General features: G+C 37.1%; 1 long non-coding RNA gene across 3 annotated transcripts in view; it reads left to right on the forward strand.

Annotated features, from left to right (window-relative positions):
• The first annotated feature begins 1,517 nt into the window (after positions 1-1,517).
• Positions 1,518-25,508, forward strand: part of LOC116422206 — a 109,790-nt gene continuing 85,799 nt past the window's right edge. For 2 of the 3 annotated variants that reach the window (XR_004232759.1, XR_004232761.1), the window contains exons 1-2: positions 1,518-1,604; positions 18,011-18,062. This is a non-coding gene — a long non-coding RNA (uncharacterized LOC116422206). The remainder of the gene's footprint in view (positions 1,605-18,010; positions 18,063-25,508) is intronic. The other variant, XR_004232760.1, reaches the window with a different exon arrangement.

Consider the following 25,508-nt stretch of genomic DNA (forward strand, 5'->3'; position numbering starts at 1 on the left):
TACTGTGTGATGACTGAACACTTTACTATTTAATCATCCAAAATGTTTCACCTGGGATTTTCTATCTTCCCTCCCCCCCTCACTCCTGCCCTCTCCAAAATCCCTTCATTTTTGCTGTTTGTCTATCTTTCACCAAAAAGGTTTAATGGGTTCTCTTGGCAGCCTATGGCCTTGACTGATGTAGCACATCTTGCTAGATGTGTGATCTCCAAAGAAGCATCCCCTTTCAAGAAGATCCTTCCCCAGATGGCTGTCTGGGTTAAATTTCCTGAGGATCAGCTCTAGTTAGGAGCCAACCACATTGAACCTCCCAGAGGTCTTCGATATTCCTTTGAGTAAATGGTTTCTTTCCTAATGATATGACTCCATTCCAAACATGGCAGAGTCTGGCTAGGTGATGAAGATTAGCCTCATCTAGTCCATTTAAAGAGTAAAAGGCACAGGCTGAAAGAGTTGCTGGGACCTTCCACAGAAGGAAACAGGCTGTTACACAAAGAGATATGGATTTGAATCCCTGATTTAGAGCTGGGAGGGGGATTGGCTGCAGTCTGTATCTTCCCTCTCATTTTACAGATGAGGTAACAGATATTAAATCACTTGCCTAAGGTCACATAGATAGTGTTACATCCAGGATTCCACTCTAGATTCTATAACTTCAAGTTTAGTGGATAAGTCCCACTCTCCACTGTATCATCCTGGGGTCTAGGGATGGGGGGTAGTTTGGGTTCAAATTCTACTGTGCATTATTTTATTATATTATTTATTAATATTATATTACTTGTGTAATCTTGGCCAAACCATCCTTCTAGATCTCAATTGTTTCATCTATACAAAGGTCAGTTTAATTGATCCCTAAGATCGCTCTCTAATTTAAAAATTAAATTCTAATTTTAACTACCTCCTCTAGAAAGCTTATTTCGATTCTTTTCTCTCACAGTTACTAGTTCCTTCCCTTTGAAATGACTTTCTATTCACTTCATATATATTTTTATTTATATTTCTCTGTATAAGTTCTTTCTCTCTATTCTCCCATTCTTCACCCTGTTGAGAATAGGGATAGTATTATTTTAGTTTTTGTCTATCAGTATCCTAGTGGCTTGTGTGGCACATAGTGTTTAATAAATGCATACTGAATGAATGAATGAATGTATGGAGTGGATACTTTTTGTTATGATATCACAGTCATTACTAGATATGCAAAGTGCCAACAGTCTTATTCCCAACTTCCTTCCAGAAGGAGCCAGCCTTCATGACAGAGGAAGATAGTTAAGTAAAAACTAATCAATACATTTCAAACTCATAACCCCACCTCTCCTACAAAGGAGGATCATTTCCTCACCTCTTCTTGTTGCCAAGACTAGTCATTTTAATCACACCAAAATCACATTTATTTTATTTTTAATACCACTTTAGTCATATGTATATGTGTGTGTGTATTTCCCTCCTCCCTTTCTGGTATACTTCATAATGCATCAGAATTCCCTGAATCCTATGATTCCATTACATTTTCTTTCCATAATGAGTTTAGCCATTTTCCAGTTGATGGGCCTCTAATTTGTTTCCAATTCATTGATGGTACTAAACTTATTACCATGAATATTTTGGTAAGTATCTGACTTTCCTTCCTGATCTTTTTGTGGTATATATTCAGCAGTGGCATATATGGATCAAAGGGAACAAAGAACTAAGGTATATTTCTCACATAATTCTAAATGGTTTTCTAGAATTTGAACAATTCACAGTGCTCTTTCCATAGGCCATCCAACACTGATTAAGGATCTCTCAAAATTTATTTCCAGATTTCTATTATGTCCTATAGGATGAGTTGTTTTTGTGATGTCATTTTTTGTGTCAATCACCCCTGATAGCTTGCAATTTAGCATCCTGGACCCCTTATTCCTTTCTGTTTTGTATTTATTTTCCAACCTATTGACCCTGACTTCTTTCTTCAGACTGAGTCTGTCACCTTTGGTGAATTAGAACTTATATTTCTTCTCAATTTGAGCCCTTCTCATTCTCTAAGAGATGGTTTCAATTTGAGATTCTGCTCAATCTGAGCACACCAATGTTTGGTCATTAGATTTTTTCCCTCACATCTACTCTTTGTGACAGAGTCCCCTCTTGACACTCTATGTTTGTCCTGTTTAAGTCTGAGCTATTATATCCTTCCACTGTCAAACTGTCTTCTAGTCCATTCTGGAACTCCTCACTACCTTGGAACATGCAATTGAATTTCTTTAGCTCTGTAAGATGCCATTTTGACTTGCATCTTACATTTAATCCTATGATTTCAATCTGAAATGTATATTAGAGGTCACCAGGTATAACTCACACAGTTTATAAATAAAGAAACAGATAAAATGAGCTTGTGACTCACAAAGCTAGTAAGCATCTGAAGCAGAATTTGAATCCAAGTCTTCCTTTCTCCAAGTCCTGTGCTCTATTCACTAAGCTAGGTCTTCCCGACTCTAAGACTTGTTCTCTATTTTCTATTCCACATTACCTATTAACAAAGGAAACAAATAGGTTCAAAAGTCTATCATCATCATCATCATCATCATCCTTAGTATTCAGGTTAATATACATTTTTTCCCCCAAGGAAAAGACAGAAGAATTCATTTCGGGTATAGTAGGTATATTAATATAGATGAGGTACAGAAGATATCAAATTGGGGAGAAAATAACCGACTGATATGAATTTTTCATCAGGATGTTCCATGAGCAAGTTCATTAACATAATTTATAACAATTGGATCTGCCATTGCTATGGAACACACATCTTAGTTAACACTCTTTGAGTAATATTTTCTCCATATGCATTTGAGTGTGGTGTGTGTGTGTGTGTGTGTGTGTGTATGTATGTATGTAAGAAGAAAATATTGGCCATATTTAATATCCTTTCTATTTTTTTGGAGGGGAAAGGGAGCTTTGAATTAGTGATTGTGCTGATTTACAAAGATTTCTTTGAATAGAATGTACTTTGTCCTTGTTAGGGTGAGTAAAAAAATTAAATTTGCAGAGCCACAATGTGCTTGTTACTAGGAGGAGAATATTGGCTACTGAAGTCAATATTCAGTTCCTTCATCCTTCTCAATTACTTCTTATCCAAACCCTCTTCCCTTTGTTCTTTCAATCTTCCTTATTATTCTTTTAGGACAAGAACTCAGATACTTTAAATGCACCTCTGACTCCTTGAAGAGATGCCAGTGGAGAGGTGGGGCTGAAAGAGTTGCCTTGCCTTTTTTTATTGGAAAAAGATCAATTGGTCAGCAAACCTGAAATCTAGAACAAAAAATGCTGCCGCCTCCAAATCACATCCTTCTTCCTGCCATTCCCTTGGAAACACATTTATAGTCACAAAGTCACAAAGATTCCCCATAAATCTTTTCTTCTAGGCAGCACTTTTCAGGAACATGAGGAATTGCTGAAGAAGGGGAGAAATTTTAGGACACCTAGATTCTAATTAACTTTGCCTTTAATTAACTTTGTTAACAAATGTAGGTGAGAATCTTAAAGATTAATGAAGGTTGCTGATAGTGGCATCCAACCAGGACCTGTATTTATACTCATACAGTTCTACTCTTCTACTCCCCCTGATTTTAGAGCAAAACTAAATGGAAAATGTAGTGGTGATAGTGGGGGGAGGTATTTGGGTGGGGAGGATGATATAGTTATTTACATATTTGTGCTAGGATCTTTCTCCATGAAGCTCAAATTACTTTGCTTATCTTAGCTAATGATTCTTTATTCTATCCCTGAGACATCTATCCCTTCCCTTTGGTAGCTGGTGGCTTTTAACAATTGCACATTGCCAAAAAGAGATTAGCTAGTTAGACATCCAGAGTCTAGTCTCCCTAATTTTCCTCTGCCCTATTACACAAACCTTTTGATTGGGCCATATTCCTTTATTCATTTTTCTGATCTCTTCTTGCCTTTCTCCATCATTCTCTGTCTATCTTTCTCTCTCTTCCCCCCTTCCCCCCCCCACTACCTATTAAAAATCCCAGTTCCTCCTTGAAGCCTGGAAGGGATTGTTTGTGGCTTTAGATAGGATCATAGGATCATAGATTATAGCTGGAAGGGACCCCAGAGGCCATTTCTGGCATGTAGGAAGAGCATAGTAAATGCTTTATCTATCTGTCTGGTGTAACTATCTCATTTTATGGATGAAATTTGGGCCAAATAAATTCATAGCTGGCATATGAATGCCTACATTTTCATACAGAATACACAAATACATGTATATATATATATATATATATATATATATATATATACTGCTTAATGATGTTTTTTCATGTATTTATTCTCAAGGTCACACATGTATTAATTATCAAATGTGGTATACTAACCCAGATCCTTTGCCTCTGGAGTTATGTCCTTTCCAATGTAATAGGTCCATTTCATGATCTGTGGGACAAGTAGTAGTCTTCTGTGCTAAACACATTTCTATACAAATAGGAGAGTATGGGAAATGACCACTTTACATGACTCTAGAGTCAGCTCTCCAGACAGCTTCTGCTTCCCTCATTGAGACATTCCCTGGGGACTTGAGAAGAGCACTATCTAGAGCTTTGGCTGAAATAGGTCTCCTTTCCTCCTGAGTTTTATTTCCACCATTACCCATCACCATTAAATCTAGTTCTTATAGGGCTATCAGATGTTTGAGTTTCAAGTTTGACTCTGTCACTACAATCATGGCATAAGTAACCAACTTAATGAAACATTGATGGAACTGGTGATAGTTACCATAATGGATGATTGGGTAATGGATGATTGGGTTTTGGCTTTGGCAAGGCAAGGAATGGGCATTTATAGGAACAGTCAAACTTGGGTACTCCCAGGGAAACTTAGGACATAGTAGATGGGATAACTATCTTTCCATAACCTACATACCAGAAGACTCTTCTAGACCCTTGTATAAGTTTTGAAGATACACTCTGGCCTTTGTGAAAACCAGACAATGTGATAGAAAATGGAACCCAAGGGAGCATTAGTTTCTAGTGGGCTTCTATATTTTTGCAAGTGCTTACACATTTCTCTTAGCAAGGACAGGAAAAGAAATGAATATTTATATAGTGACTACTATGTGTCAGACACTGTGCTAGGTGTTCTTTAATTCCCACCCCTCCAAAAAAAAAACAAAAAAACAAAAATGAAAACAAAAAAACAAGTGACTTTTTATTTTCACAGCAGCTTTGGGAGGAGAATGCTATTATTATGTCCATTTTACAGTTAAAGAAACTAAGATAAATGAATATTAAATGATTTGCCCGGGTTGATAATGTTAGTAATTATTTCAGGCTAGATTTGAATCCAGAACTTCTAAATTCCAGCTCTAATTTCACAAGGTTTAGTTGGCCACTAATGTTTCATCTGGCAACTTGGTAGCAGACCATGGATAAAACCCAATTTATGTTTGCTTAGAATTATTTTAATCTATAGTGATTACTATGTCCAATCTCACTTAGGACAGTTCGTACAGTCAGCTTGCATATGAAATCACTGCTGATTCTCTTCCTTTCCTTGATGGCAGTGAATGGTGTGTGAATGGTGTATGTCTTCACCTCTCTGTCCCTGGTCCTAAAATTCAGTGCCATTTAATTTTAGTGAAGACCTTAATCAAAATGACTTGCTTTTTTCACTGGGCTTCACAACCCACCATTGTTGAGATCACCCACTTTTCCCCAATGAGCCTTTTATGATACCATATAATTTTTCCTCATAGATCTGCCTCTAGTAAAACTAGTAAAAAAAATAAAAAAAATTCAATTTCATGTTTTGTGTCTTTCTCTGTAAAGCTCGGTGTTTTTGTGGTATATCAATCAATCCATAGTACTATGGGCTGGTGGAAGTCATGAATTAGACAGATCATGCAACAGTATTTCCAGTATTATAGCTTTTGCTATGAGGCAGAATAACTCACCTAAAGCTCTCTCTTTTATGCAAACTCCGACAGCTAACCACAGTTTTTCTTTGTAGTCTTTTAGTGTCCAAAGTTCTTTCGGACCGACCACTTGACTGAGTTGGAAACCACATGGGCTGACTTTAATACTCTATGGATAACCAAACTTGTGTACCCTAGGGAAGACTTTTGGCATATGGAACAGAATCAGCTCTCTTTCCATAATGTACATACCATAAGATTCTTCCAGTAACTAGTCAGTAATGTCTAGCGCTCAAATTCTATGCCCCATGCCTTACTAACCAGAAAGACCCTCTACATCATGAACCTACTTTTTGTTCCATTAGTCTTTGCCACAATGGACTCATCTTAAACTCCACTGTATCCATTATTAGCACTAGGGGCAAGAAGAACATCACTGATCTCACTACATAATGGGTTGTCAGGAGTATGGTTTGAGAAGGGAACTTTCATACATCTTACCTTTCTAGTCTTCTTGAGCCTTACTCCTCAAAATGTACTCTTTGCTCCTGTAACTAGCTGTTCCATGTACATAAGCTGTTCTATATACACAACACTCCATCTGAGCATTTTTTCTGGCTATCCTTCAGACTGGACATCGCTCCTCCATTCCAATTATTAACCTCCTTGGCTTCCTTAAAGCCTCAACTAAAATCTCACTTTCTACAGGAAAACTCTTCCAATATCCCTTAATTACAACATCTTTTATCTGTTAACTTTTCCCTATTTTGCCTGTATATTTCTTGCTTTGCATGTATTTGTTAGAATATTGTCTCCCTCACTAGATTATAAGTTCCTAGAAGATAGGGATTGTTTTTTACTTCTTTTTTTTTAACTTTAGCACCTAGTACAGTATCTCCACATAAGTAAGTACTTAATAAATGTCTTTGAATTGAATTGAACCAGTGTACAATATCACAGAGTTGACAGGAGCTTATAATAAATACTGTTCTATCTAACCAATGGACCAGTGAAATGTTTTAGGGAAATGGATGCTACCTACTTTCATAGCACCACAGTCTAGTATATGTGCTGGTGCATTCAAGAGCTGCTATGTCAGAAAAGGGTGGAAGTTAATCTTACACACCATTGTGATCAGACGGTTGCTTTTTACTCTAAAAGAATGTGCCAGACAATCATTTTGCTCACGCCTCTGGCTACATGCTTATTGTTTCCCTTACTGATAACATCCCTAGTTTGAAATCTCTTTTTTAGCCCCTGGCTTCCTGCTTCTGTCCCAATCTCTTGGATACTAGCTTTTGTGAGAAATTCTTGTTTCTCACCAGGTCAAACTTCTGGTTTTTATTTGAATTCCATCTTGGATTCTACTCCTTCCTTCCTTGGAAGGGAGTTTTCATTTAGCTACAGTAATTATTCTCTTTACTTGTGCATATTGATCCCCTGTAGGCAATATAACACCAGGATTTTGGACCAGAATGAAGATATCTTCTTCCCATTCCTTTATCCCTGCCATGGTATATAGCAGATAGTAGGAGATGATGACCTGGGGAGGAAAGATATAAGGGAAAAGAGGCAGTTCTTGACACAGCACTGGAAGAAGGGCCTCTTAGATGTTCTATCTACCATAGAAGATAGCTGAAGTGAGAAATAGCTTACTCCACCCTCATTTCTTTTTTTTTTTTTATTATTATTATAACTTTTTATTGACAGAACCCATGCCAGGGTAATTTTTTTTTTTTTTTTTACATTATCCCTTGCACTCACTTCTGTTCCAAAATTTCCCCTCCCACCCTCTCCACCCCCTCCCCTAGATGGCAAGCAGTCCTATATATGTTGAATATGTCGTAATATATCCTAGATACAATATATGTGTGCAGAACCAAACAGTTTTCTTGTTGCACAGGGAGAATTGGATTCAGAAGGTAAAGATAACCCGGGGAGAAAAACAAAAATGCAAACAGTTTACATTCATTTCCCAGTGTTTTTTCTTTAGGTGTAGCTGCTTCCGTCCATCATTGATCATTTGAAACTGAATTAGGTCTCTTTGTCAAAGAAATCCACTTCCATCAGATTACATCTTCATACAGTGTCTTTGTTGATGTATATAATGATCTCTTGGTTCTGCTCATTTCACTTAGCATCAGTTCATGTAAGTCTCTCCAAGCCTCTCTGTATTCATCCTGGTGGTCATTTCTTACAGAACAATAATATTCCATAACATTCATATACTACAATTTACCCAACCATTCTCCAATTGATGGGCATCCATTCATTTTCCAGTTTCTAGCCACTACAAACAGGGCTGCCACCAACATTTTGGCACATACAGGTCCCTATCCCTTCTTTAGTATCTCCTTGGGGTATAAGCCCAGTAGTAGCACTTCTGGATCAAAGGGTATGCACAGTTTGATAACTTTTTGGGCATAATTCCAGATTGCTCTCCAGAATGGTTGGATTCGTTCACAACTCCACCAACAATGTATCAGTGTCCCAGTTTTCCCGCATCCCCTCCAACAATCATCATTATTTTTTCCTGTCATCTTAGCCAATCTGACAGGTGTGTAGTGGTATCTCAGAGTTGTCTTAATTTGCATTTCTCTCATTAATAATGATTTGGAACATTCTTTCATGTGAGTGGTAATAGTTTCAATTTCATCGTCTGAAAATTGTCTGTTCATATCCTTTGACAATTTGTCAATTGGAGAATGGGTTGGTTTCTTATAAATTAGAGTCAGGTCTCTCTCTCTTTTGGAAATGAGGCCTTTATCAGAACCTTTAACTGTGAAGATGTTTTCCCAGTTTGTTGTTTCTCTTCTAATCTTGTTTGCATTAGTTTTGTTTGTACAGAAGCTTTTTAATTTGATGTAATCAAAATTTTCTATTTTGTGATCAATAATGGTCGCTAGTTCGTCTTTGGTCACAAATTTCTTCCTCCTCCACAAGTCTGAGAGATAAACTATCCTATGTTCCTCCAATTTATTTATAATCTTGTTCTTTATGTCTAAATCATGGACCCATTTTGATCTTATTTTGGTATACGGTGTTAAGTGTGGGTCCCACCCTCATTCCTTTAAGGGTATTAAGCAATGCCTACTGGGAGGTATTTGATGGCATGAGGAAAGTAGCCCATATATTTGTGGTGAGACAGTTTAGGGATGAGCAGAGGGTACCACGAGAGCTAGGAGATCACAGAAATAGAGATCAGAGTTCAGAATCTTTTTATTTTTCCTCATCTCCCATTCCTCTTCCTTTCAGCTGAGAATCTTGCTATATCTTTTACTAAAAAACTGGAGGCAAAAAAAAAAATTGAGGCCATTCAATAAGAATTCCTTTCCCCCCCTTCCTTATCTTTCATCATTCACATGCCTTCTGTCACTTCACTTCTTTCTCCCAAGAAGTGGCTCTCTCTTTACCAAGATGAACTCATCTATATGCATAAGTGGTTCCATGTCTTCTCTATTTCTCCCTGTCACCAATATTCCATCTTCTCTTGCCCATGGCTGCTTTCTTACTACTTCCAAAGAAGCCCATGTCTCTCTCATCTTCATTTCTGCTCCCAAGTTCCTGCATCTCTTCTACCTTTTATAGTCAGACTGGTAGTAGGAAAACCAAGAAAGAATATCACAAAAACTTAAGAGACAAGAGAATATCTAGGATAAGAAAGTGCCAATGTTAAAAGTCACAGAGAAACCAAAACTGAGAAAAAGTGATTTGATTTGGCAATTAAGAGATCGCTGGTAACTTTTGAACGATGAGTTGGAAAGCCATTCTGTAGAGAATTAAGAAGAGAATGAGAGCACTCAAGGAAAAATATTTATTTTGGTGCTTGATAAGGGTTCTGTCTCTTTGAGTTTAACCAGGAAAGGAGACCTCTGACTCAGATTTATAATTTTTTCCATAGGTTTATGGCCCCATGAAAGCCATGAAGTTTGTTCTTAATTTGAAGATAGAACCCTTATCAAGCACCAAAATAAATATTTTTCATTAAACGCTAGCATTGGAAGGAAAATCAGAGATTACATCATTCAATTTTTTCATTTTACAGATGTTGAAAGTGAGATCTAGTTTGAGATGAGTGAATTGTTGCAAGACAATTCAGATTGGAAGCATCAGAGGTGTAAGGTTGAGGTCATTTAAACTGGGGAAGCAGCTTGTGATCATAGAGATAATGTTGAGTGTTGGGCTATTTCTCCCTTTCTAGTATCATTATTTGGCTCTATGTTGGGAGTGAATCTTGATTGTTCTCAGTTTGTGACTTGTGCTTTTCCAGATCCTGTACACAATGAGCCTTAGAATTAAGAATATATGTGATGCTGAGAGTTATGGTCAGATTCAATCTAGCCCTGCTTATCTGAGTTGTGCCAGTTGAGTTCTGGTTCCCTAAGGAAGGTACCCAAGGGCACTAGGAATGGGTAACAGTTATGGATCATTTTATCATTGGACCATACTTCAAAAATTCCAGAATTTTATGTGATTTTAGAGCTGCTCATTGTAGACTTTACTCCTTCATATTATCGATGGGGAGACTGAGGCACAAAAATATTTACCCAAAGTTATGTATATGGTTTTAGAACTGGGATTTAAAAGTAAATCTTCTGCCTCCAAATTCTCTCCCACTATTATGAAAAGCAACATCGATATAAATCAGATTTTACCCTCTAGAAGATGTCTTGCCTTCAGCTCTATATGGCTTGACCACACTCACACTTTCCCTTAATAGCATACCATTTAATTTACAAAGCCACATAAAATATTCCATTAGAAAATGTGTTTTCTTTAGCTAGTTGCTTTGGTTTCCAATGCCAACTCTCCTTTTTGCTACCTGTGCACTTGAGATAACTAATTCACTTTATCTCTGTAGTCCTCGTTTTCCCCAACTATAAAATTAGAGAGTTGGACCAGATAATCTTTCAAGTCTCCTAACTATAAATCTGCATTTCTATGCTCAGTGGAAAGGATTATTTTAATACTGGGAGGACAGCATGAAAAAAAAAACATGACACATTGGAAAATATCCAGGTTTTTAGGGTCAGAGGATAAGATCTTGTTCAAATCTTGGATCTGTTACTTATCTGCATTTGAGCTTAGGCAAATTAATTCTCTGTGGGCCTCAGTTTCCTTATTTGTAAAATGAAGAAGTTAATTAAGATTTACCTCAGTGACTCCTTCCAGATTTCAATATATAATCCTATTATCTATGCTTAAACTGCTTTACCATTTGGAACATGTCTTCTTGGAGGAACAAGGGGAGGGCTTTGCATCAGGAGACCAGGATTTTATTCTCAGCTTTATCACTAGTTAGACATATGATCTTAGGCAAGACACTTCTCTCTGAAGCTCATTTTCTTAATTTATAAAATAAAATGGTTGGACTAGATAGCTTCTAATGTATTTTCTAGGTTTAAATCTCAAATATTATGGTCCTCACTCTTGCCCTTCCTGTTTGCAAAAGGGGTTTTTAAATGGGGATGGGGTTCTGTGAATTTAAAAAAAGATAATTATAATTCAATACTAAAAGTTAAGATATTCTGACCTGGATGAGCTCATTAAATGACATTAGAAATATCAAGGTAGTGCAGTGGGTATGTTAATTGGGCTTTGAGTTGGCAAGTCACTTAATGGAGCTCTCTCACCTCAGTTTGCTTATCTGTAAAATGAGGATTAATACTTGTACCTAATCTCCAGGGCTGTTGCAAGGGTCAAATGAAATAATATATGCACAAGGCTTTGCAAACCATGAAACATTTCATAAATGCTAGCTATTATTTTTATGCTAGATATGATTGAACCTTGGGTTACTTGGAAGTAAGAGTAATGTGGGTCAGCAAAGGGGCTATTTTAAACAGCCTTTTAAAGGAGAGGTAGTTTTCTTCTATGCATATAAATACAAAGTTATAGGACTGACAGACAAGTGTTTCCAAGTGTGGCCAATCCTTTAATGAATACGGACAGTTCTGCTGAAGAGGTATTTTTAGTGTTGGAAAACAATTTGTTTTCTTAATTCATCTAAATTCCCATCCCCAAGACCTTCCTTGATACCAAAGTCCTTTTTTTTTCAGTCCCCCTCCCTGTTCCAGATTGTTCAAAGGCAAACTCCAGCTGAGTCCACATCCCAGCCAACACAATCCAGTTCCAAATTAGTGGTCCAAATTAGGGAAGGGCTGGATTATTAAATAAAATGTTAGCTAATGGATGATCTGGGTGTGGGCTCTAAAAGGTCCAAGCCTTTGTGCTCAATGTCAGTTTTATTCCTCAGAGATTCATGCTGGCAAAAGATCATGCACCACCAAGAATTGCCTTGCCAAATGCAGAATCACTAAAGTCAATTTTCTACCCCCTTGGCGTGTCTCAGAGGATGCTACATTAGACTGAGTTGTTCAGACTTTCAGAGTCTTCTCCTAAGTGCATTGGAACAGGGAGTCAGCCCAGCACAGAATCCTCAATACAAAAATCTTCTAGACCTTGTTTGGCAAGTTCAGTTTGACATAGAACTCCTAGATGTGTTAAAATTTGGTGCTTCTGGTCATCTTTGGTGGCCAGCCCAACAATGAATGTAGAAAACTCTCCCTGATTGGGGGAGAGTCCTATTGGTCAGTTTGAGTTATATAATCTTAAATAGGAGAACAGGCAAATTCTTGCCAGAAATTAATTTTAAATAGATACTTGCTTCTTACCCATGGAAGTATGGGTTTGCAAGTATAGATCTGATTCTGTCACTACTTTACTCAAGAATCTTTGATGGTTCTCTGTTTCTTATAGTATAAAATACAAACAAGGACATTAAAAGGCCTTAACAAGCTCTATAAGGCCTACTTTTTCTGGGGTGTCTTTTTGTCCCCTACTGACAAATCCCATTTGATTTAGGGGGAATTTAGGATCAACAAATCCTATGGTTATTTTCAGTCTATATCCTCCCTAAATTTTTCAGCTCTTAATATTATTTATACTATAGTACTTTATACTAGCATATTATATTATACTATACTATCTTTAAACTATAGATTTATACTATTTTTATTATATTATATATGTTATATATAATGTACTATATTATACTACTATTGTAGCTCTATTATACTTCTTGATATTATTGGCCATTCCACTTGGATATGACTTTCATGGAGGTGCTTTCTTCTGGTTATCTTTCTATTTATCTGACTGCTCCTTCTCAATCTCTTTTATGATATCACCATCCATATCCTATTCCATTTTGTTTGGTTTGCACCTGAGTTTAACAATGAAGTCTGTCTGTAAGACCCTTTTGTTCCATACTCTCTTTCGTGGTGATATCATCTCCTTCTGTGAGTTTACCTATCATTTATATTCATAAAACTCCCAAATCTCAACATTCAGCTTTCATCTTTTCCTGAACTCCATTACCACATCTCCCATTAACTGTTGAGCTTCTCTTCTGGGAAGTCTCACCAGCATCTCCAAATTAATATTTGTGAAATATAACATTTTCTTTCTTCCTAAATGTTTCCCCTCCTCACCAGTCTATTGGTTATCAAGGTTTCTAAAATTAGTCATCTTCCTCTCCCCTTCATTCCCTTTCCTCAATCAGTTGCCAAGTTTTGTTGATACCATATTCATAACATCTTTTTAGAAATATTTTGTTTTCAGTTCCAAACTCCCTCCCTTCCACCTCCCTGATCCACAGAGAAAGTAAGAAAAAACTTAATTACAAATCAGTATTGTCAAATAAATGAAATTCCTGGTTTAACTATATCCAAAAAAGTGTCTCAATCTCTATAACCTCTTTAGGTAGAAGTAGATAACTTGTTTCATCAGGAATTTTTTTGGAACTGTGCTTATCCCATTGTATTGATCATAATCCCTAAGTCTTTCAATATTGTTTGTCTTTACAGTATTGTTTTTGTATAAATCATTCTTCTGGTTCAGTGACCATCACTTTACTTTGCATCAGTTCAGAAAGTCAACCAAGATTTTTCTGAAACTGCCACCTTCTTCATTTCTTAAAGCACAATGGTATTCCATTACATGCATGTACCATAACTTGTTTATCTAGTCCCCATTTAATGGGCATTCCTTAAGTCTTTAATTTTTTGCCACAGAAAAAAACAAAGAGCTGCTATAAATATTTTTGTACATATATATCCTTTTCTTTTATCTCTATATATCCTTTTCTTTTATCTCTTTTGGGAATATACCTAGTAGCAATATTGCTTGGGGCAAATGGTATGACAGTTTAATAGCTTTTTAGATACAGTTCCAAATTGCTTTTCAGAATGGCTGGACCAGTTCACAGCTCCACCAACAGTGTATTAATGTTTTACTGCAGCCCCTCCAACATTTGTTATTTTCTTCTTCTTTAATTTTGTAAATCCACATTGGTTACTTTATCTTCACTTAAATCTTTACAAAACTTCTCTATTGATTGCTCTACTTCCAGTCTTTTTCTTTTCCAGTCAATCCTCCATCCAACAGCAAAACAATATTTCTAAAGTACAGGTCAAACTACATCATTCCTCTTCTCAAGAAGCTATTTTAACTCCCTATTGCTTCTAGTAAAGTATATAAATTGCTTTCAGATCTAAAAGTCTCCACAAGTTGGGTGTGCTGCATTCCATGTCTAGATTGTTCTCTCTCTCCTCACTTCTACCTTCTGGAATCACAAGTTTCTTTTAAGTTCAGCTCAGGTACCATCGCATATGTAAGGGTCTCTAGTCAGACTTTCCCAATTATTTATTCTCAAGAACCTGCTTTGAAAGCTTTGAATTCATTTATCAGCATATATGCTTCATGCCCTAATCAGAATGTAAGGAAGGGGTTTTTATGGAACTTAGCAAAGGGACTGAAATATAGTAAGTGCTTGATATTTTCTAGTGGTTAGAACAAAAACTCCTTGAGAGTAGTCATTGTCTCATTCTTTATATTTCTACACCTAGCACCTAAATACACTGTCTGGCACATAATGGACATTTAATAAATACTTGCTGAATGAATAAGTTCTCAGAAAAAGCTCAATTTCAATTTCCTTCTATCAAGATGTAAGTTACTTTAGAGCAGAGTTGTTTTATTCATTATTGTATCCCCATTACCTATCTCAGTGCCAGGCACTTGTAGGCACCTATTGAATATCTATTAATGGCTAATAATTGAAAAATCTATTGAATTTGTGTGTATAAAATGGCAGCAGCCTTGATATTTGTTCCTGGTATCTTCCTGTTACTTGGTCATTATTGTACATAAGTGAGTCCATGGTAACTATGTCAGTCTGGTCTTGTGGCTATTCTGTTCCAGAGCTCACACAGAGTGTTGGTCAGAATTGGGGGAACAGAGCAATGATCAGATCCAGGGAATAAAAGGAGATCACTTTCATTTGGATGGAGGAGAGGGATCAGGGATGTCATCTAGATAGAAGGAGTTGCCTGAAGACTTTTGGGTTGAAAGGGACAGGAGACCTGGCCAACCATGTACCCCAACCCCCTCATTTTACAAATGAGAACAGGGTGGTCCTAGAGGAATGAAGCAATGAGTCTTGGGCTACCCAGAGAACCAGGGATAAAGTCTAGATGAAGTTCAGAGCATGGGGATGAAGATAAGGGTCTTTCCCTTACAGCACAAAGGCAGTGTTATAAAGTGCCCTAAGCATGAGGATAAATGAACACAAATAGCAGTGTTCTGGGAAGCTCCAGTGGGGAGGGTAGCCGACTGTGGTTATGCAAGCTGATTCAAATGCCTTCTTAATTAGAAAATCAATCACCCTGTCCTCCAGATTGATTGTGATTCTGCTGGAGGAGGGAAAGAGAGCAGAGTCATAGCAAGATCATTTTTTCCTATTACTTGGAGAGGGACTAATGTACCTTTCTGAGCAATTCCCTAAGAACAACTTGTTAAAAATCTGCCACCTTTTTCCTCTTGTTAATTGAGACTTTGGGGGTAGGGGAATGGAGCGGAAGGTTAGAGAGGGAATGGGATGCTCTGCATGAGTAACTGAATTTCTTCTTTAAGGATTCATCTCAGTCCAAAGGAGGGTGTTGGGTAGGGTGGGAAATATCTTAGGGAAAATGGAATGTGGTCTGACTCCAGAGTAGGACTCTGATAAAGGAAGGGTGTAGTGGGGGTGTTCAGGAGGATGAGCTCCTCTGGAGTAAGGGCTTGCTGAGTTCTCTTTTGAGCTTCAGAAGTCCTGTTCTTTCCACAGCACGGTGCTACCTTTGAATCTCTTCCAATTGTCTACTTCTAGTTGTTTGACCCTAGAATTAAGCAAACAAGTTCAATTAACCAAAGTTCAAGCATTTTAGATGTTATAGCATGTCCTTTTCTACTCCTTAGCTCTGCCCCTGTCTTTTAGGCTTATGGCCAGATTTCCATTAGTTCCCTCCAGATAGACATCTTTTTCTAGGACATGAAGAAATAATGCCCTTGCCCTCTAAATCCCTGAAAGAAAAAAAAAATTCCCTAACAGTATGCAAGTATCTTGAGGGCAAGAACTTTATTTTTAGTTTTGTTCTTGCCATGCATTATTTGGCATATGAGGTCTAATAAATTCTTATTAAATGAATAAATTCATATTTTGAGAGTTTTCACCTTAAACTGAATGAAGGGACTCCAGACTTTGTTACTGCATCTCAATTTAAGTACATTCTCTAAGTTCTAGTTGATATGACATATTTGTTTTCTTTGTTTAAAAAAGAAAAAAGGAAAACGGATGGTTTTCATTTGTCACTTGTTCATTCAAAAACATGAATTTGATCAGCCCAATGTACTGGATGTTGGCAACAATACATCCCGTCATTATATTCCTTCATTGTCAAGAAACTAGTATTCACTCCCCTTGAAAATCTCCTATGATCCAAGTTCTTCCCACTAAGTGCACCATATTTTCTCTAAACCTCCTTACTTAGCCAATGTACTTTTAATTCAGTCAACAATGGACAGCTCCTTTGAGGTCTTCCATTATATCTTTCTACTTTTGGGGGGATTTTTATTAATGTTGTTTTATATAGTATTTATTTTTTCAAATACATGTAAAGATAATTTTCAACATTCACTTTTGCAAAGGTTAGCATTCCAAAATTTTTTCTCTCTCTCCCTCCTTTTCCCTTCCCCAACACAACAAGCAATTTTTTATAGGTTAAAGTTGTACAATTCTTCCAAATATATTTCCATACTCATCTTGCTACATAAGGAAAATCACATCAAAAGGGGAAAAACACGAGAAAGGAAAAAAGAAACCAACCAAACAAAAAAGGTGAAAATACAATGCTTCAATCCACATTTAGTCTTTATAGTTCTCTCTCTGGATGTTGATGGTTCTTTTCATCACAAGTCTTTTGGAATTGTCTTGAATCACCTCATTGTTGAAAAGAGCCAAGTCTATCACAGTTTATCACATAATCTTGTTGTTACTATATACAATAGGCCCTTAGTTCTGCTCACTTTACTTAGCATCAGTTCATGTAAGTCTTTCCAGACTTTTCTGAAAACAGCCTCATCATTTCCTTTAGAATAATAATATTCCATTACATTCTTATACCATAAGTGATCCAGCCATTCCCCAATTGATGCTACTCTTCCATTCTTGTCTTGGAAGCTTGAGTCAGTTTCAAACTGTTGGTCTATCATTCAGTGCCCTTCCCCAATAGGGACTGTTTTGTAGAGAACTAGTTTTTACAAGAATTCCCCCCCAAAAACAAAGAAATTCTGAGTATACACATCCTAGAGTCCATGAAAAACAGTTTCTTCCACTCCCCAGTCACTAGGACAAGGCCACAGAATTTTTATTTTCTCTGGGGCCAAGATTAGGATATTCATCCAGAATCCAAGCTTGTTCAAGAGAGTTTCTAGGGCTTCATCTCTTCACAAGCTCCAATTGAGACCAAGTTTATTAGCAATCTCTCTTTTGAGGAGGAGTCTTGTTAACTTTTTTTTTCTAATGGGATGTAGAATGTTCTTCCCTACCTCTTTTCTTTTTAAAAACAGTCGATTTCCAATTGTAAGGCAAATTGACAAAGACAGTTTAGAGAATCAGAAGATACAGCTGGCCCCCAGATCTCTTTTTAGCCATTGATTTCAGCCTCAATGATTCTCACTTTTAAAAAACAGATCTACAAGTAGCAAAATTGACTGATTTGAGTTTCTCCTTTTTTTTTCTAGGCCAATACCCTTTGGGGAAGGAGCCAAAAGTCAGGTAATAGCTTACAATGTGGTAAGTAGGAGAAAGACAGATCAATTCTTAAATAATTAATGGATAGCTTTAGAATAATAGCTGAAAAATCTGTAGAATTCATTTAGTCCAGCTAGGTGACTCAGTGAATAGAGAGTAGAACCTAAACTGAGAACATTTTTGTCCCTACGCATATGATTTTATCTTTTTCTGATTATTTTTCTCCATCTGAAAAATGGTGATAACAATAGCATCTGCTTTCCAGGGATGTTATGAAGATCAAATAGAAAATATTGGCAAAGTGCTTTGCAAATCTTAAAATGACATTATGAATATTAACTATAATGATGCTGATGACATGTGTATGTGTTTGACTGACTCAGGCAGTTTGGTAAAAACCTTTGGACCTTTTCTCAGAATAATGTATTAAATTTAAATCAAATGAAATACAAGTTACAAAGAAAACTGATTACAATGAATTAAAGTTACCAAAATATTGGGTGTCCCAATAATCTCAAGGAAGTTATGTTATTAGGTCTTTGTGGGAGAACTATTTAACAATGTTCATGAATGCCATATTAATAATCCCTGACTTAGTTTAATCCAGAAAATTTTATACATAAGGAAACTGAGGCTCAGGAATATTCAAAAGATTTGCTTAGCTCTGTCAATCTACTAAATTATATGAGTTTTGGATATGTGACCCTGTTTATGAATAGATATCTGTTTCCTTAAATTCAGTCCACAAAACTCGAGGACATACTCACAGAATTCAGAGTGGAAAATCACCCTCTCCATCCTGTGACTTATTCAGTGACCATTCCTGTTCTGTCTGAAGCTAGATGGAGAGGAATCAGTTTATTTTCCTCTCTCCCCACCACCCCCATTTACATTGTTGTGCCTCTCATTTTACTGATTGCACTTGCTTCATTTGGCATGGGTATATATAAATTTTCCTATTATTCTCTGAATCTTAAATTTCCTTACCATATTACCATGCAACAAACTGTTTGGTTATCCCCTAAATGATGGGCAACTATTTTACTACTCCTTTTCCTCCTCTTCCTCCTCTTCTTTTGCTACTGCTTTCATTGCTTTCTTTTCCTCATTTTCTTCTTCCTCCTCCTCCTCTTATCTTCCTTTCTTTTCCTCCTCTTCCTTTTCTCCTCCTCATCCTTTTCTCCACCTCTTAATCTTCACTTTTACCTTCTCTTTCTTTAATAAAATACTGTAAAAATATTTTGGTTTACATTGGATCTCTTTTAATATCTTTGGCTTACTTAAATCTAGAAATGGTATTCAAGGAAAAGGCTATAGACATTTAATCACTTTTTTTAGTTTAATTCCAAATTATTTTCCATAATCGGTTAACACCAACAACGTATTAATCATTTTCCATAACTTTCCATGGATGAAGCCAAGATGGTAAAGCGAAGTCCCCAAATTGCCTGAGTTCTCCCTAGATTCTCAAAAACAATGCTAAATCAAGCCTCTAAATTGATTCTAGAGTGACAGAATCTATGACAAAGATGAAAAAAAATTCTCCAGTTTAAGATAATTTAGAAGGACTGCAGGAAAGGAAAAAAAGAAAAAAATTCTCCAGTTTAAGATATTTTAGAAAGACTGCAGGAAAGGCCTCTCATTCCCCAATCAGTAGGCCAATGGTGCAGCAGGCAGGTTGTAAGGCTCTCATCCCCAGTGAATAAGACAAATTGACCCAACCTAGGAAACCAGGGCAGGAAACAAACCACCATCATCTGAGGTTTCAGCACTCAAGAAGTGATCAGGCCCCTGGCCCCCAGCACAAGAAACTAGGGACAGTGCCTCCTTACTTAGAAGCAGAGCTTAACTTTAAAAGCCATGAAATAGGCAAAAATACCCCCAAAACAACAAAAGAACCTTGATCACAGAAAATGTCTATGGCAACAAGGAAGATCAAATCACCAACTCAGAAGAGAACAAAATGCCAACATGTGAAACCTAAGGGGGGGGATATGACTTAGTCTCAAGCCCACAATCTTCTAACATTAACTTTTCCCATATTTTGCAAATATTCTGAATGTAAGGTAAAATTTCAGAGTCCTTTTGATTTGTTGTTTTCTTATTATTAATGATTTAGAATAATCCTTCAGATAATTATGAATATTTTGGAATTATACTTTTTAAAATTGCTTGTTGACATCCTTTTACTCTTACTTATCCATTAGTTTTTGGTCATGGATGATATAGAAGTGGAAAGGACCTTAGAGATTATTGAGCGCAATGCCCTCATTTTACAGATGAGGAAACTGAGCTTCAGATAAATATGACTCACTAAGGGACATTTAATTGACAAATGTTTAAAGTTGGATTCAAACCAGGACTCAGTGTTAGGGTTTTAATCACTCTACCACACAAGCCTGGTATTAGATATTTGTTAATCCTCAATATATGAGAAATGGCATGATGTGGCAGCGAGAGAGAGAGCTGATTTAAAAGCCAAGAAGAGTTCAAATTCTCTCTGACATATTGTCTGAGCCTAGGCAAACTTCTTGGTGTCATAGGCAACTCTCTGAGACTATAATGTAGGAAGAAGGGATTGGCTCGCATTTGTAGTCTGTTTCCTCACCCTGGAGTTTTCTATACTAATGAAATTAAGGTCCATTCCTTATGCTTATATTGATCTATCTATTTATCATCCAGACATTCATATGGGATACTGTCACCTTTTTTTTTCTAAGAGGATGATAGAATTTGTGGATTTTTTGGATAAAAGAGTGAAATCAATGACTTTGGTTGAAATAAACAAAGCCTGATTGAGCCATTCAATCTCAGCTTGAGATTTCCTAAACAGATACCAATGAATGAACACATTTCCTGTTGACAGATGGCTGCTTTGGCTGGTCTTGCTCTGTTCCTCGAAGGTAGAAGAGTTCTTTTTGTACCTCCTTTGGACCAGCTCAGCTTAAAAAAGGCTGAGCTAATCTATATTAATGTGGCTATTGTTATTTCAGATGGGGAAGATTGAAATGAAAGAAAATAATTATATAATTTACAGCTTCTCTCTCTCTCTCTCTCTCTCTCTCTCTCTCTCTCTCTCTCTCTCTCTCTCTCTCTCTCTCTCTCTCTCTCTCTCTCTCTCTCTCTCTCTCTCTCTCTCTCTCTCTCTCCCCCCCTTACCCTGAAACCTCCTTTTCCTTCTCTCTACTAATGCTTTTTAAAAGCCCTTGGAGGCTAGGCAAAAGGGAGGTTTTATTTTGGGATTCTCAACCTACTTTCAGCAATAGCACCGAACAAAGCACTAACATTTTGACCAGATGTTTAGTTTGAGGATTTTACACTGAGTGAGCATCAACTTATTATTTACTCCCCAAATATTTTGATGTGCAGGAGTTTCTAAGCCTGGCTAAGCAATCTTTCACTTAATTCTGTTCATTTAAAGTAAATATATTCCATTTTACCTAATTCAGGGAATATTATTTTTTAATTAGCTCACTATCCCAAGAAACCACTTGAAAGGAATTTGAAAAGGCTTGGCTCTTACAATCAGAAAATCATGTTTTGTCCGGAGAAAGATTTCAAATCTCAAAGACTAGAGCAGGAAGTTCAAAGCCATTTTCCTAAATGACTTGATGACTGGAGCATTTTGGCATTGGCAAAGTGCTCTACATACCTCATTCCATCTTCACAAAAATCATTTGAGGTACCTGCTATTGTTACTTGGTGTTTTAAGAATGGGGAAAATGAAGCCTTAATGAAGACTTGAGAAGCTTGACAAGGGTCAATTACATAACCAGTAAGGATTTATTAAGCACCTACTATGTGCCAAAAACTGTGCTAAGTATTGGGAATCAAATTCAAAAGTGAGACAGGAGGAAATACTTCTAGTGGAGACCAGGGAAGGAAGCTTTGGTCTGAGTAATCACAGGTCTCATGAGTTGAGCCATAGGGCAAAGATTGTCACATATTTCACATTGATTTGGTTATTGTTCACAGTGTAACTAAGAAGTGGATAAGACAATCACATTGTCACAGATTTCAGACTTGGATTGTACCACAGAAGGTATAAAGTCCAACTCCTTCATCCCTCCCTTAGTCCAACAATTGAAGAAACTGAGTCATAGGGAGAGTATATGATTTGCTCAGGGTTACAAAACTAGTAAGGTGAAATTTGAATCTAGCTCTTCCTAACTCCAATTCAGGACCTTATTTTAATGCAGGCAATGCAGAATGAGTTTGGGAGCCAGGACTGGATGATAGATATAGTAGATGGGGAGGTTTTTATGTGCTCATCCACCAATCAGAGCAGCTTAGCCTTGAGACAGAGTCCCAAAGGTTCATTAATTCCATGTAATTCACAAATGTCTAAGGTGAGATTCAAACAATTCTTCATGACTAAATCCAGTGTCTAACATGCTACCACCTAAATTTTGAAAAAACAAACCTTTTTTTGCTATCTCTCCTCCAATATATTACACAGAACCACACACTCTATAGACACTTAATATGTTTCGATAAAAAAAAAATAATAAGAACCTGCTAAGGCCTAGTGCCAAGTGCTGGGAATACAAATGATAGACTTTAGTGCAATGGCTTCATTGGGTAAGAAAGTTCTCTCTAACAATGCAGGTTAGTACCTTCACGAAAATTTATAGTCTTAAAGATTTAACTAGAAAATGGCTATGAAACATAGGTCCTGCAAGTCCACAATGTTCCCAATGGCCCAAACTAGATTAAAAATGTCATTCCTCTCTGATTTTAATGTGTTGATGTATTACTTTAAAAACGAAATATAAACAGTGGTATCTTGTTACTCATCATTGATTGGATCCAGAAGGCACAAAGGTGGTAAAAATGATGAGTACCAAACACATTTTTTCTATAAAGAATATATATCCAATCTGCAGCCTAACTCTTCTTCCCTACCCAATTCCCCAAAGGGGAATGTGGGACTTCTGGCTGCTAGAAATAAGCCAGCCTAGTCTAGTTAGTTCCCTCCCTTTTTAACCCAACTACAACCTTTATATTCTCCCCCTACCTCACTCTGTCTAAACTTCCTTGGGGGAGGGAGGCCTGGATGTGGAGATGAAAACTATGGCCCAGACTCTCTGCTGCCCAATGTTCTGACTGGGCTTGGGTCTGCCAGTTTTCCTGAGTCCTCTGCCACTCACTGCCTCTTCCATGTGGTCTCCTGCTGCTCCGGCTCTTGTCTCTTCTGTTCCCTACCTCTTCCAGTACTACTATTTTGGGAGCCGGGAGAATATAAGCTACAGCTACATTGTGTTGCAGGAACTGTCCTGTGACTTGCTGGCCAATGTGTACAACCTCACACTTGTGCTCAATCTGACAATCCTGTGCACCCACTGCTTTTTCTGGGGAGCAACTGCCCATGTAGAGGGCAATAGCAAGGGAGGTGGGGGCTATGCAATAGTCATTCTCATGTCCCTACCACTCAACCAAGACAACAAACACATGGGTCCAGTATCAAGCAAGCATCAAGTCCTGAAGCATTTTTTTTCTCATCAGAGTGTTTTGAATGCTAAATTTGATAAGTTTTGAGGCAGACGAATACTGAGTTATCATTGTATTTTTTTAAATTCAATTTGTGACCTGCAAGTATCTTTATGTACATTTTAGCAGTCCCCATTTCTATGTGAATCTGACACTACTGGGCTAGAGCACTGACAAGTCTTGCCTAGGTTACATAACCATGATATATTAGAGGTGGCAACATGAGGATGATACAAAAAAATCCTTATTTCCAAAGTGCTTACTGACTGCTAAAGGAGAATATAAGTAAGCACCATGTAATCTGAGAAGATAATAACAGAGGATCATTTAGAAAAAAATGGAAGCTAATAAACAAACAAAAACTTTATACAAGCTATAGCCCTGAGGTAAGTCTGGAAGGTGCTGAGAGGCAAGAATAAGGAAGGAGAACAACCTCAATATTGGGAACAACTGGACAAAGGTGTGTTTAATAGAGATGATTCCAAGGAATGTACATTAGTGCTGTTTGGCTGGGTGCCTGACAAATACTTCTTGAGCTATTTCCCTCTAATGTCCAGGGTGCTTGCCCTCTCTCTAAATGGAAGATGACATCATGTTTTCTTCATGTAGAATTATCAGTAGAGACCGCTACTATTGCCCTCTAAAATGATAGAGTCCTTGAAGATGGTGGAGTCATTGAACCAAATATTTTGCATTTGGTGAGATTGTAGTTCTAAGATGTGGCAAATCTTTCTTTTGTACTTGGCAGATTATTATTTCAATGACTGGATGTTTCCTCCAACAATGTATATTGCAATTCATCTGCGCCTGTCCATCACCTGCAATTCTTATCCACAAATTCCCATGAATTCTACAGGGGAGCCATTCAATACTCTAGAATGAACTTCCTCTGTTTCTCTTGTCAAGAGTTGGAAGTTCCAGGGAACAAGGGCTCAGTGGATAAAACATTGGGCTTGGAATTAGGAAGACATGATTTCAACAACAAAACATGCCATTATATATCATGTACCCCTGTCTAAGACCCAGCTAAGTTTGAAGGGGCTTCCCAGTAAAGGCTGGACACCAGGAGATATATAGTTTCCAGCTCTGGTTACTCATAAAGATCTCCCAGAAGTTATGTTTCACATTTGTGGAATTTCATTAAGAAAGTGATAAAATACCCATGTTCTCAAAACCCAAAGGCCTCAGTATTAGCATATGCTACAAGAAGATAAAAGCAGAAAGAGAGGTCTCATACACATCAAATGAAATACATTCACAATCCATATATCTGCCACTATGATTAGAAAAGAACAAGACTAATAAATAATATCTGAAAATAAATCTCATTCTTCTTTGGCTCTGTGACATAATGGAAAAACATTGGCCCTGGAATCAAGAGAGCTCTGGGTCACAATCCTTATTCTTAACATTGCTGTATGATACTTTAGTTTCCTCCTCTGTGAAATGGAAAAATGATAATAATTTCCACTACCTCCATCAAAGGGTGTTGTGAAGATCAAATAAGATAAAACAGATCTGGAGTGAGGATGGACCTCAGAGGTCATAGAGTCCACTTTCTTCCTTTTCCAGATGAGAAAACTGGGACTAGGAAAAAAAGGTGATTTCCTAGGCCCTCTATGATTCTCATTCTGAAGCTTATTGCATTAGAGCCTGTAGCACTTCCAAGATAAGATCTATGAAGCTCTTTGTAATCCTTAGAATGTTAAATGTGGGCTATTGTTTATAATCACACCCTGCATTTATGGTTATGTATATAAACAGCATTGTGTATGATTACACAGCATTGTTTATACTAAGGTATATGGTAAACACATAAAATAATTTAAAAATGCTATTATTGAAATGGAGATCTATATTTAGATGAGAAAACATGATGAGAAAGGTCAAGTCTTGACAAGAGTCAAACAGTTAGTGTGTGGACTGGAAGGGTTCAAGAGAATTTTTCTACTCCAATCAATATCTGTTTCCAAGACTTGGGCCAGGAGTGAAAAAGTC

This window comes from Sarcophilus harrisii, chromosome 3, assembly GCF_902635505.1.
Source record: "Sarcophilus harrisii chromosome 3, mSarHar1.11, whole genome shotgun sequence".
NCBI classification, from domain to species: Eukaryota; Metazoa; Chordata; class Mammalia; order Dasyuromorphia; family Dasyuridae; genus Sarcophilus; species Sarcophilus harrisii.